This window comes from Felis catus, chromosome B1 (assembly GCF_018350175.1).
Source record: "Felis catus isolate Fca126 chromosome B1, F.catus_Fca126_mat1.0, whole genome shotgun sequence".
Taxonomy (NCBI): Eukaryota; Metazoa; Chordata; class Mammalia; order Carnivora; family Felidae; genus Felis; species Felis catus.
In genome coordinates, this window is record NC_058371.1 from 11,510,402 (window position 1) to 11,527,402 (window position 17,001).

A 17,001-nucleotide genomic window follows, 5' to 3' on the forward strand; every position below is an offset into this window, starting at 1 on the left:
ACACACACACACACACACACACACACACACACACATACACACACACAATATTCTTCCCTCAAGTGGTTTTGATGTTCAGGTTAGCACCACTGGCTATGATTTGTGAAGCTGCTAAATTATTTTCTGTAGAGAATAAATTCATCTTCAACCAATTCCACATTTGGACAACTTTATCATTTCGGACCAATGTGCATTTGGCCTTTATGTCCTGTTCTCATTCTTGTCAGATACTTGTCAGTATCTTTACAGGCTGGTCCTTGCAAACAAATTTTTTGTGCTAATTTGGATATTAAACTGTAAATTTCAAGTCATCTCCTCCCCCATTTACAAAGGTTTTATCAATTACTGATTTATAAAAGATTAGATTAAAAGTATTTAAACTATCTGGCATAGATCTTAAAAAAAATTAAAGATTCACATGAATAAGCCATGATTAACTTTGAAACTTCTAACTGAGGAAGTGACATCCTTCTTGAGGGTATAATTTGTGCATTCTTCCAAATTCTTAACCTATTACTTGATTATACCCGGAAGAAATAGGCAGATATTTTTACAATTTTCTTTTTTTCTATGGCATCTGAAGTTTGTCAGCAAATCTCTACATCATTGACTGATATACTGCGTTTGGCGAGAGCCCAGAGTTTTTGTAGTAATTGGCAGAAATGCTGTAAAATTATAAAGTAAACATACACACAAGCAAGAAACTATAGCAATGAAGAGCTTGCAGGCTGTCCTCCTATAAAATTAGTTGTAATTAATGGTCGTGTAAAATATTCTGTATAGATTTTCAATGTGGGATGGTGATGTGAAAACAATGTGTATAGGATGAAGTTATTTGCACTGTGCAGAATTCAGTCTGCATCAGCCTACCCACTGTCTTCCCACAGGTAGGCACAGTTTATGCCATTATTTGGTTTAACTTGAGAAAATAAATCTGATCTCTCACAGATATTTCCTGTCCAAATATAAATCTACCTCACGTGGACTAGTGCGGTGTTAATTAGACTCATTTATTTATTTTAACATGAATATCGTTGGATTAGAGGGAATCATCTTACGGACTTAAATATTGATTTAAACTGCTCAATGTATAAACATGTTTACACACTGAAATTTTGTTTTAAGTGTTCCGTAACATTTACTCTTGGAAAATCAGGAATTTTTAAAATATTATATAAATATATATATTTACATATATGTTTATATTTTATATATATATATATATATATATATATATATATATATTCCCTTGTATTTGTGGAAACCTCAAAAACGCAGAATTTATTTGAAGTATATTTATTTTCTGACAGTTGTATAAATATCTCATTTTTATTTCCCATGCATATTCTATAACGATTTAATTCAGAAATTCAGTGCTAGCATGCTGACATCCATATCCTTATTATTGAACTTAATGTGAACATGATACTTCAGAGGACCTAATTTTTTTCAACTTATTCAGGATTTTTTCTTACTATTTAAATAATCATTATATACCTATACATTATATTTTTAAAAACTGAAGTATTGCCGGCCATGTGTTATATTACATTTCTTACTCAGTTGGTTAAAAAAAACATTTCATTTTCTGTCATAAACGGTTCAGTCACAACATAATAAAATTTAATGGAAAGGATACGGGATTAACATTGTCATGAGACTGATTTGACTCTTGGTGACATGACTTTGAGAAAATTGCTTGGTGCCTCATTTTCCTAACAGGCAATGTGTGGTGTATAATGATACTTTTTAATTCATATACAAATGAAAAATCGATATACATTGTTGACCTGGCATCTAATTACTAATTAATGGATGTTAGTTACTGTTATTTTGTTGTTAGTGTTATTATCATGCCAACTTGTGGATTTTGTGTTAGCCAAACGTTTAGTGGATCCTGTTTTGGATTTCCCAGGGTGAGACTGAGATGGACACTTTTCAAGGTAGCAGTGACGTCCCCTGAGGAGTCAGTAGGATGCTGAGGGAAAATGGATGGTATTCTCTGCATATTGAATCCCAAATTAGAAATCAGAATGCAGCGTTCATTTCTGACCATTATTTGTGGTTTTAGTGGTGGCTTGGTTCCCAGACATGCTTACCAAAATATAATGAATCCAAAATATAGATGCTTTAGTTGAATATTCTGGGAATTTAAATACCATTGAGAACATTGTTATAAGCAGATGATATACTATGTCCAGATATCAGGCAGACAGCTTGCAAATATGTCTTGGAAATCTGTTTGCATTCTTCCATGTGGATTTACTGTATTATGGACTTCTGATTTTAAAATTGCTGTGAAAAATACATATTTGTTGCCACACATTACAGATTTCTTAATAAAGTACGGATACTAACTTCAGAGAAATGTAGCACAGAAAAATACTACTGGGCCACATTAAGACACTTACCCATATGGCTTGATAAATAAATGTCGAAATTAAATAACAGCTAACAAGTAACAATAAATGTTGGCTAACCCACTCAAGTAATTTTTAAATAATTTGTTTTGAATTAATCAAATGGGGAAGGATTGACAATGCAATGCCTAGTGGGAAAAAAAAAAAATCCCATCTCTTACATAACCCTCTCAACAATGACTTGTGCAAAAAGCCTAGGTTAAGTAGTAGCTACACTAAAGCATCAAAAGATACATCAGAGGATGTTTGGTTTCTAATGTTATTCAGAGCCTCATTTGCTTTTATTTTCGATTTGGTTTGCCTTGTTTATTTTTGGTCATAGAAGCAAATCCTTCAAATATGCCATAAGTGGGAAGTTTACATACTGGCAAGAGCCTTGTTGTTTCTCAGCACTTGGAATTTTCAGGGCCATCTTGGTTGTCGGTGGCACAAGAATTCAGGAGCCACTTGGGTTCCACCACTGGCCTTTCTCTTAGGGCAGCAATATGTCCACCGAGAACAGAAAAGGATTCTGAGGGGAAGACTCTTGCTAAAAGCAAAATAGACCTGACTTTCACCTGTTGTTTTCCATAAGCTAAAAGACAGGGTCAGTGCGTAAGTCATGAGTGAGAATGTGAGGATACAAGGAAAGGGACATGGATGTTGAATGGAAGAATCACTGTCTCTTCCCCTCCCACCTTTTATATGCTTGATACCAAGTTTATAATTTTGTATTCTCCAGCAAGTAGCCAGGTAGATTTTAAGATTGTTGTCTTAATGAGAAAAGTGATCCTCATTGTTAAAAAAAAAATTAGTATAGTGATTTTACATGATGTTCCTCTGGTGGACCTTGGGAGTAAATATTTCCACCAGCGTGGCACTCAATGTTTATAAAACAGTTGACAACAATGTTGAAGTAGGATGGAAATATCAGGATGAAAATGGTTTCAAAATTGGTCAGGACTCGATTGTAATTTTGTGAAATGTTGGGTAATGAATGATATCCTTTTTCTAATAGCCCTCAACGTTTATTCCGCACCCCCTTAACATTTCTGATAGCTCTGTCATTGGTCTCTAAAAATCTTGAAAAGGAATCCTTGAGTAGATTCAACTTTGATATCATTAAATTTACCTACCTAGAATTTGTAAATTTTCCTGCTGACACAGAATATTGAACTTAATGGAAACCGAAACAGGAGACCCTGAAAAACAACACATATCTCAGTCACTGAGCGAGAAGAATTTCCATACAAACAAGGTTCATAAAACCTAATCAGTGAGGGATTAGTGGCCATCGTCATTACCAAATGCAGAAACTCTTCATTTATTCATTTGCCCATTCATTCAATAGTTCAACAAATATTTATTTAGTTAGTTAGTTAGAGTATCATTGACCCACAATGTTACGTTAGTTTCAGGTGTACAATATAGTGATTTCTTGAATGATTTCTAACTTAAGGGGATTGACTCTGCATGGTCCTAATTGCATACATGAAAAAATTAAAAAAAAAATGAACAAACAAAAAAAGCAGAAACAGATCCATAAATACAGAAAACAAACCGGTGGCTGCCAGAAGACAGAAAGGGGGGGAGATGGCCAAAATGGGTGAAGGGGAGTAGGAGGTCAGGCTTCTAGTAGTAGAAAGAGTAAGTCACAGAGATGTAAGGTACAGCATAGGGAATATAGTCAGTGATACTGTAATAGCGTTGTCTGGTGACAGATGGTAGCATGGCATAATGTATAGAGCTGTCCAATCACTATGTTGCACACCTGAAGCTAATGTAACATTGTGTGTCAGTATACTTCAGCTTGAAAAAAGAAGTTACAGAAAGAGTTTTTTCAATGTGTTTTTAAAATTTATTTTGAGAAAGAGAGAAAGAGAGGAGAGAGAGAGCAAGCATGAGCAGGGGAGAGGCAGAGAGAGAGAGGGAGAGAGGGAATCTCAAGCAGGCTCCACACTCCACATGGAGCCCAACATGGGGCTCAATCCCAACAACCATGAGATTGTGACCTGCGCTGAAATCCAGAGTCAGATGCTTATTAACCAACCCAGCCACCCTGGGCACCCTGATAGACTTTTTTTTAAAGAAGTTATTGCCTGGGACATGATGAGATAATTGTTAAACTATTTATCAAAAATAAAATAGAAAAACTGTTAAGACAGAAGCTGCTAGAAAGAGTATGAGATGTAACAGAGAAGTAACACATACATTAAAGGAGTTCATAGAAAAGATATAAGAAGAACAATTGAAGTTATAAATGAGAATACTTCCGAATGAAATTCTTGAATCTGTGATCTTTATCTAGAAATTTTTGTGTAAAATTATTATCAGTATACAAACTGCTTCTTCAAGTTTCTGGACAGCAGGGATTAACAGTTATATGATCAGGAAGAGAAAAAAAAATGTCATGCATGAGAGGCAGAGATGATATTAAAATGATATTAAAAATCAAAGCAGACATATCCACCAATCAGACAGGAAGTGGGTTATCCACAGTAGAAACTACCGCTGACCGACGTTAGTTAGTTAATTGTATTCAGAGTTAGAGATTTTGTCTGGGAGAGACAAGTCTTTTCACGATGTTTATTCTTCAGACTGTCTCCCCTCACAGTGACTGTCACATTGGGTGACTTCTGTTGCTATTATTCCCTGTGACAATATCGAGGGCTCACAGGAAATGAATCCATCATATTCTGACTTTGGGAGGCGGGGTTGAGAGCGTTATAGCATTTGTACCTAAAAGAGCTTTTATTTGTTGGTTTAATACCTAAAGTACTGTCTTTTGAAACTTTGTGGCTTTTATTAGTAGATATTAAGTTTATTCCCATTAAGACAACTTAAAAAATATCAGTAGCCTTAAGGAGTCTTTCCATTGGAAGCCCTTTTCACCAGAGTCTGTCGGTTTGGTTTTAACTGATGGGTAAGCTATGGGAAGCCTCCCTCTCACAAAGGTCTGTTCCTCTCCCTTGGCAGACTGTAGACCACTGAATGTGAAGATACCCGTTCGTGTTTTTTTTTTCCTCCAGAGCTTATTGGAAAACTCATGATTATTTTACAACTTTTTTAAACAAATCTCTCACTCAATCTCATTCAGTGTTCGAATGTATATTCCTTTTGTTAAACACAACTTGGATATTCATGACTTAGTTGCATATAGAAGAATAAAATCTACTCTGTATGACTCCTTCAACACTCAGAGTTAGTTGTACTCAGCAAAATATGTTGGTTTTATGAAAATCACTTAACTGGTAGAAAGAAAAAATATATTTTCTACCTTCCTTAGTAATCTAAATATACTTATCTTGGATAGAAGTATATGTGGTTAAGATCACTTGGAGTTTGTAAAGATTCATTTCACATGTTACTGGGGAAGCAAAAAGTAATATGTAGGATCGCTTAACACACATTTAATATAATTTTGGTGGACCTGATGATTTTTGCATCATATATAAATAGCATTTTAAAATTCTTCCTACTTATTCAGTATTCAGAAACTTACTATATTCAGGAGTATATTCTAGCATTTTCTTACCGTTTTACAAATTACATAGAAATTATGCCATTGTATTTAACAGTGAGACATTTAACTTTTTTTTTTTTCCAGACTTGAATGCAGTGATCATGTAAATTAGAGAAAGGAGACAAAAGTAACTTCTGAAATATTCTTCTCATGTGATATTTATTCTGGATGAAGCACTAAGATCGCTCATAGAGGTGTATCACTGTGAGTATTTTCTAATGGAATTAGAATGTTATTTTTTGTGTGTTTCAATAATGTCATATGTGCTACACTTTAACATAATTTAAGAATAACATATATAGATTAACAAAACACAGTAACATATAGTGTAGGAGCAGTAATAGGCAGAATACTGCAAAACTCCCGAAATACTTGCTGATAAGAGAAAAGCTCTTCATCTCTATATATAAATAAATAAATGTTTGGGGTAAACCAAAGTGAAGGGAGGGACAACATATCAATTGTTTACCATGTCATGAAGGTCTTTGCCAGAATATATTTAGTAGTGTGACAGTTTTCTGATGAGAAAGTAAATTACAAATCTAGGCTGGGAAGAATGATAGTCTTACCATGAACAATCAATACATTATGAGTTATAAGATTACAAATATAACAAATGAGATACTTTTATAAGGCAGAATGCTTAAATGTTGGTGATATTTTTAAATCTATTGAACCATCAGTGATAATAGCCATGAGTTCAGTTTTTCAAATGCTTCATCTGTACCTTATTAAGTTATCAAATGCTCTTTACCCACCACATCTGCAGTTTAATCATACAGAACTATTACATTCAGACAGAATAAAAATGAACAAAACCTTGCAAAAACCTTGTCAATTGACCCGAGGGCTTGGTTTGGTCATACAAATGAAGATATATATTTTCCACATAAAATTCCACAGCATCCTACTGTAATTCGTGAGTAAGTGCTATTATGACTGGTAAAGAGGATGAAATGATAGCCATTTTGCTGGCGGACTACAGGTGGCCAGCTGAATCTCTTAGGTTGCAGTGTCTTGGATAGTTCCATGAATTACACAGAAAAACATAACCTCTGGGGGAGATTGTATTTAATAAGAAAACCTCCAGACAACTAAGCATTCTTTGGGTTTTAAAAGTCGCTTGTAGAATCTCTGCGGATACTCAGAGCTCACCAGCAGGGCCTTCCCATTGGTCAGGTCCGTGCACTACAGATAGCTACACATTTTAAATGTCACCCTGGAATAGAGTCAAATATGGCTTCTGTTTTGACTTGTGTTATTGACCCCCAAAATAATTCAGATAACGAAAGATCTTTTTAGATATCCTATGACATACTGACATTTTTTTCCCCTAAAACTGAACACATAGTTTGGGAAAATTCTTATGAATGTAACAATTTATATTTCATTTACTTAATCATAATTCCAGAGGTATTTCACATAATGTAGTACCAGCTTAGATTTTCCACTTCAAATTTTGAAAATGTTATGCATAGTAAAGTTTAAATCGTTCCAAGACATGGGATAATGGGTCTCATTCCTATTTTAAATGGGTAAGTAAAAGTTTTTGAATCAGTCTCAAGACTTGTTTCCTTTAGCTGAGTGTCATAATTTTTATTCTCTCATTATCTCATAAAAATATGTATTCACAATATGACTGAATAATAAAATTGATTTAAAGCCAAATACCCCTGGAGACAAAGTCAAACTTATTAAACATGTTACTTATTCTACTAAAGAAGAAATTCAGTTTTAATGTCTTTTAAAATACAATTTTTCGAGGCAGGGTCATAGAAAAGTTTTCATGAAAGTAAATATTCCTGTAAAAAGCAGACACTACTCTGAAGCAAATTATTTTTAATCAATATTGTTGGTTACTTGCATCTGAGAGAAATCTGTGAGTTGCTTTAAAACTATTAATCTTCTTCCAGAATGTCCTAGACCATTTATCAGAGCCATGTTGTCAAATAGAAATTTGCAGAAATAATGTTCAGTGTCATTTAAGACTAAGTGATATTCAAAACCATACGGTTGAACACACTTAAATGGTTTAACACCATGTTCAGTCTATAAAATTCCCTTGATCTAATCATTTTATTATATTTTGTGTCAATGTACGCATGTGTGTATTTAAATGATTATGATTAGAAGGATGAATATGTATAGAAGTTCCCGTCTACCAAGAAGGCAACCTGGTTTAAGAAATTCTTTTTATTAAGCAAAACGTATCAAGCCCTCTAGTGGTGTTGGTATATAAAATATTTCACTGAGATGTTTGCTTAATAAGAGCATTTGTTTGTGTTTGTTTGTTTGGCCTTCAAGTATAGGAATTTAACATTTCCTTGACATGACGTTTTTGCAAATTCCTGTTTGCTCTGTGTGGCAGATAATTTGTAGTATACTTGAGGTGTTTTTTCTAACTTTACCTTAGGATAAAATTTTTAAATGCATCGATGTAAGACTGAAATAATAAATAGCCCAGTAAGTGATAAATCACACTGTTTTGTATCAGTTGCTTTTGTCCTTAAGTCTAGTATTAAAAGGTACTTACGACATTCCATTTGCATGATAGTCTGATAATAATAATAATGATAGTTTTTAAGGGAAAAACTACATCATGTAAGAACTTAGGTCTTCGTTTAAGTAAACAACATAATGAAAGATTAACCGTGGCTTACTCTTCTTACACTTTCTTTGTAATTCTTACCGAGATCTTTCATACTATTTAAAGTCCAAAGGAAACGGTCTTATTCATACTTAGGGATGTTTCCATTGAGTTTTGTTTTTTTTTTTGTTTTTTTTGGGGTTTTTTTGGCCTCTATGATAGAAGACCTGCACTTAGTATCTATAAAGTGTGTTTCAATTACTAAGGAACAGGTTTTGACTTCATGCCAACAGTATTTGTATTTCTTTCTTAAAAAAAAAAATGTTTGATGCATAGCCAGAGGAAACTGAGGAATACCAAGCAGTGGAAATGGAAAAATAATATGAAAAAGGCTGAGATGCAAAGATTAGTCTCAGAGACGGTCTGTTCTCAAAGATGAATTCCTTGAGGCCCTGTCTTTTATTTCAGCTTTGTTTTAGACTCAGAAATTGGACCCAGAATGGATCTGCTAAATGCAATTCTTTTCTTTCTTTTTTTCTTTCTTTTTTCTTTTTTTTCTCTTTCTTTCTTTCTTTCTTTCTCTTTCTTTCTTTCTTTCTTTCTTTCTTTCTTTCTTTCTTTCTTTCTTTCTTTTTCTTTCTTTCAAGCATATTTATTTATGTTGAGGAAGAGAGAGTATGTGTGAGTGCCAGTGGGAGAGGGGCAGAGAGAGAAGGAGAGAGGATCCCAAGCAGGCTCCACACTGTCAGTGCAGAGCCCAACTCGGGGCTCTGTCCCATGAACCATGGGATCACAATGTGAGCTGAAATCAAGAGTTGGAGACTAAGTGACTGAGCCCCCCAGGTGCCCCGGAACGTGCTGTACTAGGTTTCTTAATTCTTCCCTCACTTCTCATCTTCCTATGGTATCCTTCACTGTGAGGTGAGAGTCCGCGGAATCCTGCCTTAGCTGTCCCCACCAGTACTTGTTGGGCTGACGACGATTCTTTTGAAAATGTGTTCATTGTCCCTACTTCTCATCAAGAGATTCGTGCATGTGAATGTGTAGCCGGTGTCTTTTTTCTCCCTCTTTGTGCCCCCCTTGTTTTTAGAAGTCTCCAAATAAGACTGATTTAAAACAGGACAGTAAATCTTATTGGCCAATATATCTACTCTCCCTTTCTCTAAATCTAGACAATTTTAAATGTATGGTGCTAGAGGCATATATTCTTAAATCTATAGCCTTCACTCTGAAATAAGTTCATTTAGAAACCTGACGAAGCTGATGTTTCCTACTTGCATGACCCAAACACATACATTTATACTTCTCCTTTCAGATTATTCTAATCTTTTTCTCCAACCACGTGGTTTTGGAGGATCGCCATGATGGGTGATGTAGTGACAACACAAACACTAACTCCAAAAAGGGAACACAAAAAACAGAATATTCTGGAAGTTGGTATATTTCCAGAATCAACCCGGTATAATATATAACACTATGGAAGTTTAATTTTTGAACTAGGAGTCAGTAGAGCTTCATCACCACCCATAACTGTGCCCTCGGTTCACAAAGAATGCCAGGTTCATAATATATCCATGAACAAAGTATATTATGAAATCTCTAAGCTATCTTGTAACCTAAGAGTGTCCTGTTTCTAAATCATAGAAGCACTCAAAGATATCTTCCTATAAAGTGAAGGGTAGCAAAATATCGTTTTCCAGGATATTTTCCCTACAAAATCTCCCACCTTTCTTAGTCTCTTCCTTACTTGTCAGGAGTTGGACTGAGCTGAAGAGAGCTGAACTGCCAGGTGTCTGAGTAGTCAATTAAGACAGTAAGCCAAAATGAAAGTAGCAGTGAAGCCTTTAATCACTTGCTGGGCTAATATAAGCAGGGAACCAATTTGGAGACAGCCCTTACTCCCCCCTAATTCATTTTCCTTCATGGAACACACTGGTTGGGAGTCAGGTGGATCAACACAGATGTGGGTCTCATTTATGCTGATTAGAGCTCTGGACAAAAGGCTTTTCCGGGTTTGTGGGCCAGGGTGCCAGGAAGTAAAGGAAGTAAGGGTAGGAGTGGGAAGTTCCTGAGTCAGAGTGGAGAGACGTGGGTTCAAGGTTCCTCCATGAGGAGGTCCCAGCAGAGCTGCCTGAGGAAGGGGCCTCTGCCAAAGACCTCAGATAAAGAGGTTTGTTGCTGAAGGCATTTGGTCTAAGAATATGGACATGTGTAAGAGCAAGGCTGGCCGGTGGTCCTGAAACTCTCTACAGAGCAGTGCACGAGCTGTGCATCCTTTGAGGCAGGCCAGGGAATGCCTGCATAATTGCCCCTGATCAGGCCTGAAAAATCGCACATAGGGCTCAGGTCTGCAGTGAAACTTTTCACTGGTTATCATCTTACTTGCTTAGTTCCCCTGGAGTTTAAATTAGAGAGCAAAAGCCAATAAAATTGGTCTTTTATTTTGAACACTGTATCACATCATCTTATTCAATCAATTTCAATGTATAGAGGCCCCTGCTCTGGGCTTGGTGTGAGGTGCTAGTTACACTAAGACAAATCCCCAACTTCAAGGAGTGCAGTGTCTACTGGGGAGTCCAGGGGAGAATATTTATCAACTATTGTAACAGTATTGTAGAGTGCCTAATATACGCCAGGCTTGCTCAAAATTCTCTGCTTTATCCTCACCACTACTCCATTACTTATGTACTATGGCTGTCTTCCATTTTGCGGATGTGAGGCAGCCATTAAGTAGGGTTAAGAGAGGTTAAGTAACCTGTCTGCTGGTAAGTGGTAAAGCTGAGTCTAGAGGCCACACACTTAACCACTGCAGTTTGCTTTCTATTTAAAAATATCTCGAGGCCAGAGACATGCATAAAAATGTGAGGAGGGGACTGAAGAGAGGCGCTAAGGTTCCATGGGAAGTAGTCGAGTGGTAGGCAAATTGAGTGGACCAGGGATTGCGGTTGGGCGGGGGCTGGATTTGAAAGGTACAAGGGACAGCAGGCGGAGGGACATGATGAGTGCTGAGGAGAATAGCAGTTTGGTGTCTCAGATAATAAACAGTGAGCAATACAAAAGAGGCTGGCAAGGTAGGGAAGGGCTGGGTAGAGAAAAAGAGAAGAGCGTAAGGAGGTGTGCGATCAGAAGGACTTCGCTCATTGTTTTATAGTGGGCGTTGGTGAAGTAGAGTTAGGGAGAGGAGAGATGAGAGTGGCCTATATGAATTTCCATTTTGGTTGGATGCTGCTGCCTCACACTGAGGTAATGGTACAGGAAGAGGTTTATGAAGATCTTGTGCCTTGCTTTGAGGATCTTGAGTGTGTGCCTGTTGAACCCCTGGCTGAAGGTAGTTTGCAGACAGTTAAAAATGTGAGCAGATGATTGGAAGAGAAATGGAATCCCAGGGAGCACAATATCGAATGCGGAGGCAGAAAAATGGGAGCCTCAAAGTGAGGCCTCAAAGGGAGGGTTGGAAGCTATGACGGAGGAAGAGTCAGTAAACTCAGTTTGGAATGAGTTTTAAAGAGACATCAGTGATGATGATGATGATGATGAGCTCACTGCAAAGGAGAGATCAATTAAGATCAAAGCTGACCTGATCTTTGCAACTGATAGGTCACAGCTGTCTGTGGTTTAGCAGGGGCAGGATCAGAGGAGCAGTGAGGCCAAGGCCAGGGGGCGCTAGATTGAAGAGTGAATATAAAGCGATGGGACAGAGGCCATTTCCCTGCGAAGAGAAGGAGATGGTAGAATTAAGGTAGGCTATCTTATTGTTTATTAACTTGTCCATTAGTTGGATTTTTTTTTTTTAATGGGCGTGATAGGAAGCCTAGAAAGAACCGGGAAAGGCAAAGCACAAATCCCACCAGGGTCTAAGGCGGAGACGCAGGGCCAACTGGAGCACTTGATCTGTTGCGTTTTGACAATGTCATGTAACCTCTCAATGCTTCGGTTTCCTCACCATTGAAATGTGGATAAAAATAATACCGGTCTAAGAGTGCGATTGTGAAGATTAGGTGTTATGATATATGTGCAAGTGATGGACAGCAAGACTTCATGGTCATGTTTGCTGTTATTTTGGGGAAACTAGTTGACCTCATTAATGAAGAGACCTGTAAATGAGCACATCCTCCCAGACTAGAATAAAGAGGAAACGACTGACATTTCTTTAGGCAATTTTGTAAATAGGATGCTCAGGGGGATAAGGCCTTAATAGCCCAATGCTGTTAGCAGTTACCCCTTTTCTTAAAATAAAGCAAAACTAAGAGTAAAAGTCAGGACCTCTTCTGGCCTAAAATTATAAACATCTGGTCAATTCAAAGATGTTTGGTATGAAGACCCCTTTTATCCTAAAACTATAAGCATATGTTTGGGAATATTTTTCTGTTAACATTGTATGATACATCTTGCTTTTTGTAGGTGAGGTGGAATCTTCTATTCAGATTTAACATGTGTCTTGTATTCTTTCTTTAGCACAGGCCAGTAACTACTATGACCCTTTAAGTAATGATTAGAAAACCCTCCTAATACAACTTTACCTACAGAGAGGAAAATCATCATGCCCTCTTCCATGTACTTAGGAAAAGGAGTTTAAAAACTCTTTTTGTGAACAGTGCTAAATTGATTTAAATATATTTTAGAAATATTCTATTTGAGAATACCTTGATAATTGGAATCACATTACAGTTTCCCCATCAACTTTGGTTATTATCTTTTCTCTGTGGGTGAGTCACATATTTAGATACAACCAAAAAGTAATTTGTTGTGAGCCTGAACGGGAGTAATCAAGCTAGGGAATAAAAAGGTAATGTTAAAGTAACAGAACCGATATTCTTGTATATATTTATAAAAGGACATTTTCTTGCAGAGTGTGTGTGTATGTATGAATCATATGTCTTTTATTGGGATTTCTATATGCAATCCTATCACTTGTTCTGTGAGAACAGTCTTGTGCTTACTTTCATTTAACTGAACCACTCTTTTCCTGTGGATTCTGGGTTAATTTAGCCTCGTTTTCTGTCCTTTTAGAAACCGAAAGCTGCCAATAATCTCAGATACTGTGGAATGGAAGCTAAACCTAAGAGAGGCTAGTATCAAATCTGAGGATGCAAGTTCCTAAATTTTCTTCTATTTCTGTAGGCCTTACTCATGCTGATTTATGAGCTCTTCTGAGATTCAAGATCTGTTTTTATTCTTAATTGTATGTGGTGTTCATTCTAATATGATTTACACTACACTCAAAGGCTTTCTTCCTTTGCAAAAGCTGGCAGCATATGAACAATTTATACTTCTTGGGGACTCTTGCCTGTTTGAAGCACAACCAGTTTCTTTTGGGAAATGACTTTTAATTAGTAAGTAGGACACTTTTCATCACCTGCAGTGGCTTAGCTTTTAAGGGAATAGGACACGAGGCCAGTGACACCTTCTTGGGCCCGCTGTCTCCAGAGGGGCCTGCAATTAAGCTATCGGTGAAAGACACAGCAGCCTCACCTTTTCCCAAGCGTCTGTTCCCCATTTCAGGTTTACTTTTGCATTCTTTTTCTTTCCTTGCTACTTCTTTGTTGCTTGACGGAGCTCTCTCTGGTATGGAGGTTCTTAATACTTACTTCCAGAAGGGAACATGAAGAATAGGATGCCAGTCTTCAGTACAACTGCAGAAGCCTTATCACACTTACAGTGATATTGAAGGTGGTTGTCCATTACACATCTTTCTTGGGGGAGAAAAAAGGAAGATCGATTTTAATTTGCTACTTTTTAGTGTCAGCATGGTTTCACTGTGCAGCTTTAAATATGCACATAAAACGCAGTGGCACTAAAACATGGTAAGTCAAATGCTGATCATTTCTTTTGTCAAAGAAGCATGATCTTAACTCATGAGTCACTGTTAAATATAAGTGTAATGTGGAGGAAAAATGAAAATACGATATGAGGGGTTCTTTTTCGCCAATTTGTATAATTTTTCAGTTAAGCAGTCATAAATCAAGGAATATTGTATTTTTTGAGGCTCATTAAAGAGACATTATACATCAGAATAGTGAAGTCGTCAGCATAATGAAATGATGAATGCCTGTAACTATCTGTATGTAAATGATGTGAGACAGATTCAGGGTGTTACAGAGGAGAATAACAATCTCGCTGACAGTTCCCTGTAGGTACAGTTGCTGGATGCTGGTGACAGATGTTAAATGCGAACCTCTTCAATGGTGAGCACTTATTAGCACTCAGTGGAAACTAGCACTATGAAATAAGACAAATAGCAGATAATATCATTTTAAATAAATTTGTTCAGCAAGGTGTGTTATTGCATTTGAAACACCTTCTTTATTGACAGAGGCCATATTCTAAATTGAAGAAAACCTGTTAGAAAAGAAAAAATGGCAATTTAGAGAACTAGTACATAAAAAATGTATACATATTTTGTCCATTTCCTTCACTTCTGTAGGGGCTGTCCGAAAGTAACTAATAGGTCAGACTTACCCACTTTTGGTTTATTTATTCTGTCAATGGAACCTGTCTGTCCCACCTGTTGTGTATACATACTCTACGTAGTGAGATTGGTAATCTGCATGCCATTTTGTCGACCATCATCTCTGGTGCCGTGTATGAGTTCTTTCTTCATCTCCGTATCGATTACAGTCATGTCTCTTTTGTTTGAGAGTCCCTCTGCTGATTAGCCGGGGACTTCAGTCCTACATTTCATGTGCTTTATTTCACTCACCAAAGTGGAGCAGGCAGTAGACGTAGTAATTTTCTAGAGGTTCCTGTTTGTGCATTTCAAAGCAGCTGATACAGGTGCCAATTACATGAATAGATATTACTCGAAGAAGAAAGAGACAGAGAGAAAGAAGATAGGAGGAAGGGAAGAATGAAGGGAGAAAGGGACAATTTTTAGTCCAGCATGGGTCAACCGATGAGTCTGTGGCATCGGTCAAATCCTTTGAACTCTCTCTGCATGTATTCCCATTTTCTTTTCTTCTGTTCAGCTTTATTGAGGCATAGTTGGCGAATTAAATTTTAAGATATTTGAAGTTTACAACGTGATGATTTGATAAACGGATACATGCACACAGTGTGAAAGGATGGGCAGAGAACGCACATTGGATTGTCTGACTGAATGTACGTAGTCAGTGACATTAATAAAAATATTCATATTCTGTATACTCTGGGGATGGGGGTTTATTATTTGTAATGAAATATACCCATACCTGTGCTATAGTATTTTGGCACTTTATTTATTCACTTTATGTGAATTTCTAGCAAGATAAATGGTATAAATTCCCCATAAACACCAGCCAATATAGTGATACCTATTCCCTATCCTGATGTATATGTAATGGGGTTTAAAATAGTTTGACTATTTAAAAAAAATGTTTATTTATGTTTGAGCAAGCAAGCAAGAGAGAGCATGAGTGGGAGAAGGCAAAGAAAGAAGGAGAGAGAGAGAGGGAATCCGAAGCAGTCTCTATGCTGTCAGGGCAGAACCCGACTTGGGGCTTTAGCTCACGATCCCTGAGATCATGAATTGAGGCAAAGTCAAGAGTTGGACGCTGAACCAACTGAGCCACCCAGGAGCCCCACATTCATTTTTTTAAAGTTTATTTATTTATTTTGAGAGAGAGAGAGAGCGCGCGCAAACAGGGGAGGAGCAGAGAGAGAGGGACAGAGAGACCCCAGGAGGGCTTTGCTGTTGTCAGCCCTGATAGGGCCCCAACTCAGGATCCATGACATCATGACCTGAGCAGAAATCAGGAGTTGGGTGCTTAACTGACTGAGCCAGCCAGGGATCCATGACTAAAGATATATTCTTAAAAAAAATCACCTGTTTTACTTCTTTTTGCCTTAGGAATACAGCAAGCTACAGGCACGTGAATTTTTTAATTAATAATTAATGTTTATAGTTTGTGGTGATATGAAAAATCCATGAGAACATAGTAGTCGAAATTTTCAATTGTCTCCATATTGAGAAGAATAACCACTTAAATTGCTAATGGCACTTTCAATATGCGAGTATATAAAATAGTAATTATTGTTTGAATTCCTTATATACATTTTTGGAAATTTTATGTTTATGAAAAAGATTTGAAAATGTCTAGACACAACTTATAAGTCCAAAATCATGCATAGCTATTATATGACTAAACTAAAATGAAAATATATATTTTTAAATATACTGTATTATTTTACCTTTCCTTTGCATATTCCTCTACTAACAGACGGTCTTCATTTTGCAAGTATACTTGCTTACCAAAAGAAATACACTTACGATTTTCCATAATAATCTTTAACTTAGTTCATATGGAAACAAACACACAAAATCTGAGAGCATCTATTATATATAATAACCATTTTAAAATATGATTCACTTTTATATATAACCAAATAAATATATTTTGGGTTTTTTCCTCATATCCTATTTTATAATTGACTGTCTATTTTGCCTTAAAGGGAAGAAAGAAGCAGTTGAAAGTTGTGGCAAGGGCACCATTTTGGATGTTGAAAAAAGGCATGGA

General features: G+C 36.7%; 1 long non-coding RNA gene across 3 annotated transcripts in view; it reads left to right on the forward strand.

Moving 5' to 3' along the window:
- The window catches only part of LOC111560086, a 673,456-nt gene that overhangs the window by 261,762 nt on the left and 394,693 nt on the right, over window positions 1-17,001 (forward strand). For all 3 annotated transcript variants that reach the window (XR_006597321.1, XR_002741596.2, XR_006597320.1), the window contains exon 6: window positions 6,007-6,126. This is a non-coding gene — a long non-coding RNA (uncharacterized LOC111560086). The remainder of the gene's footprint in view (window positions 1-6,006; window positions 6,127-17,001) is intronic.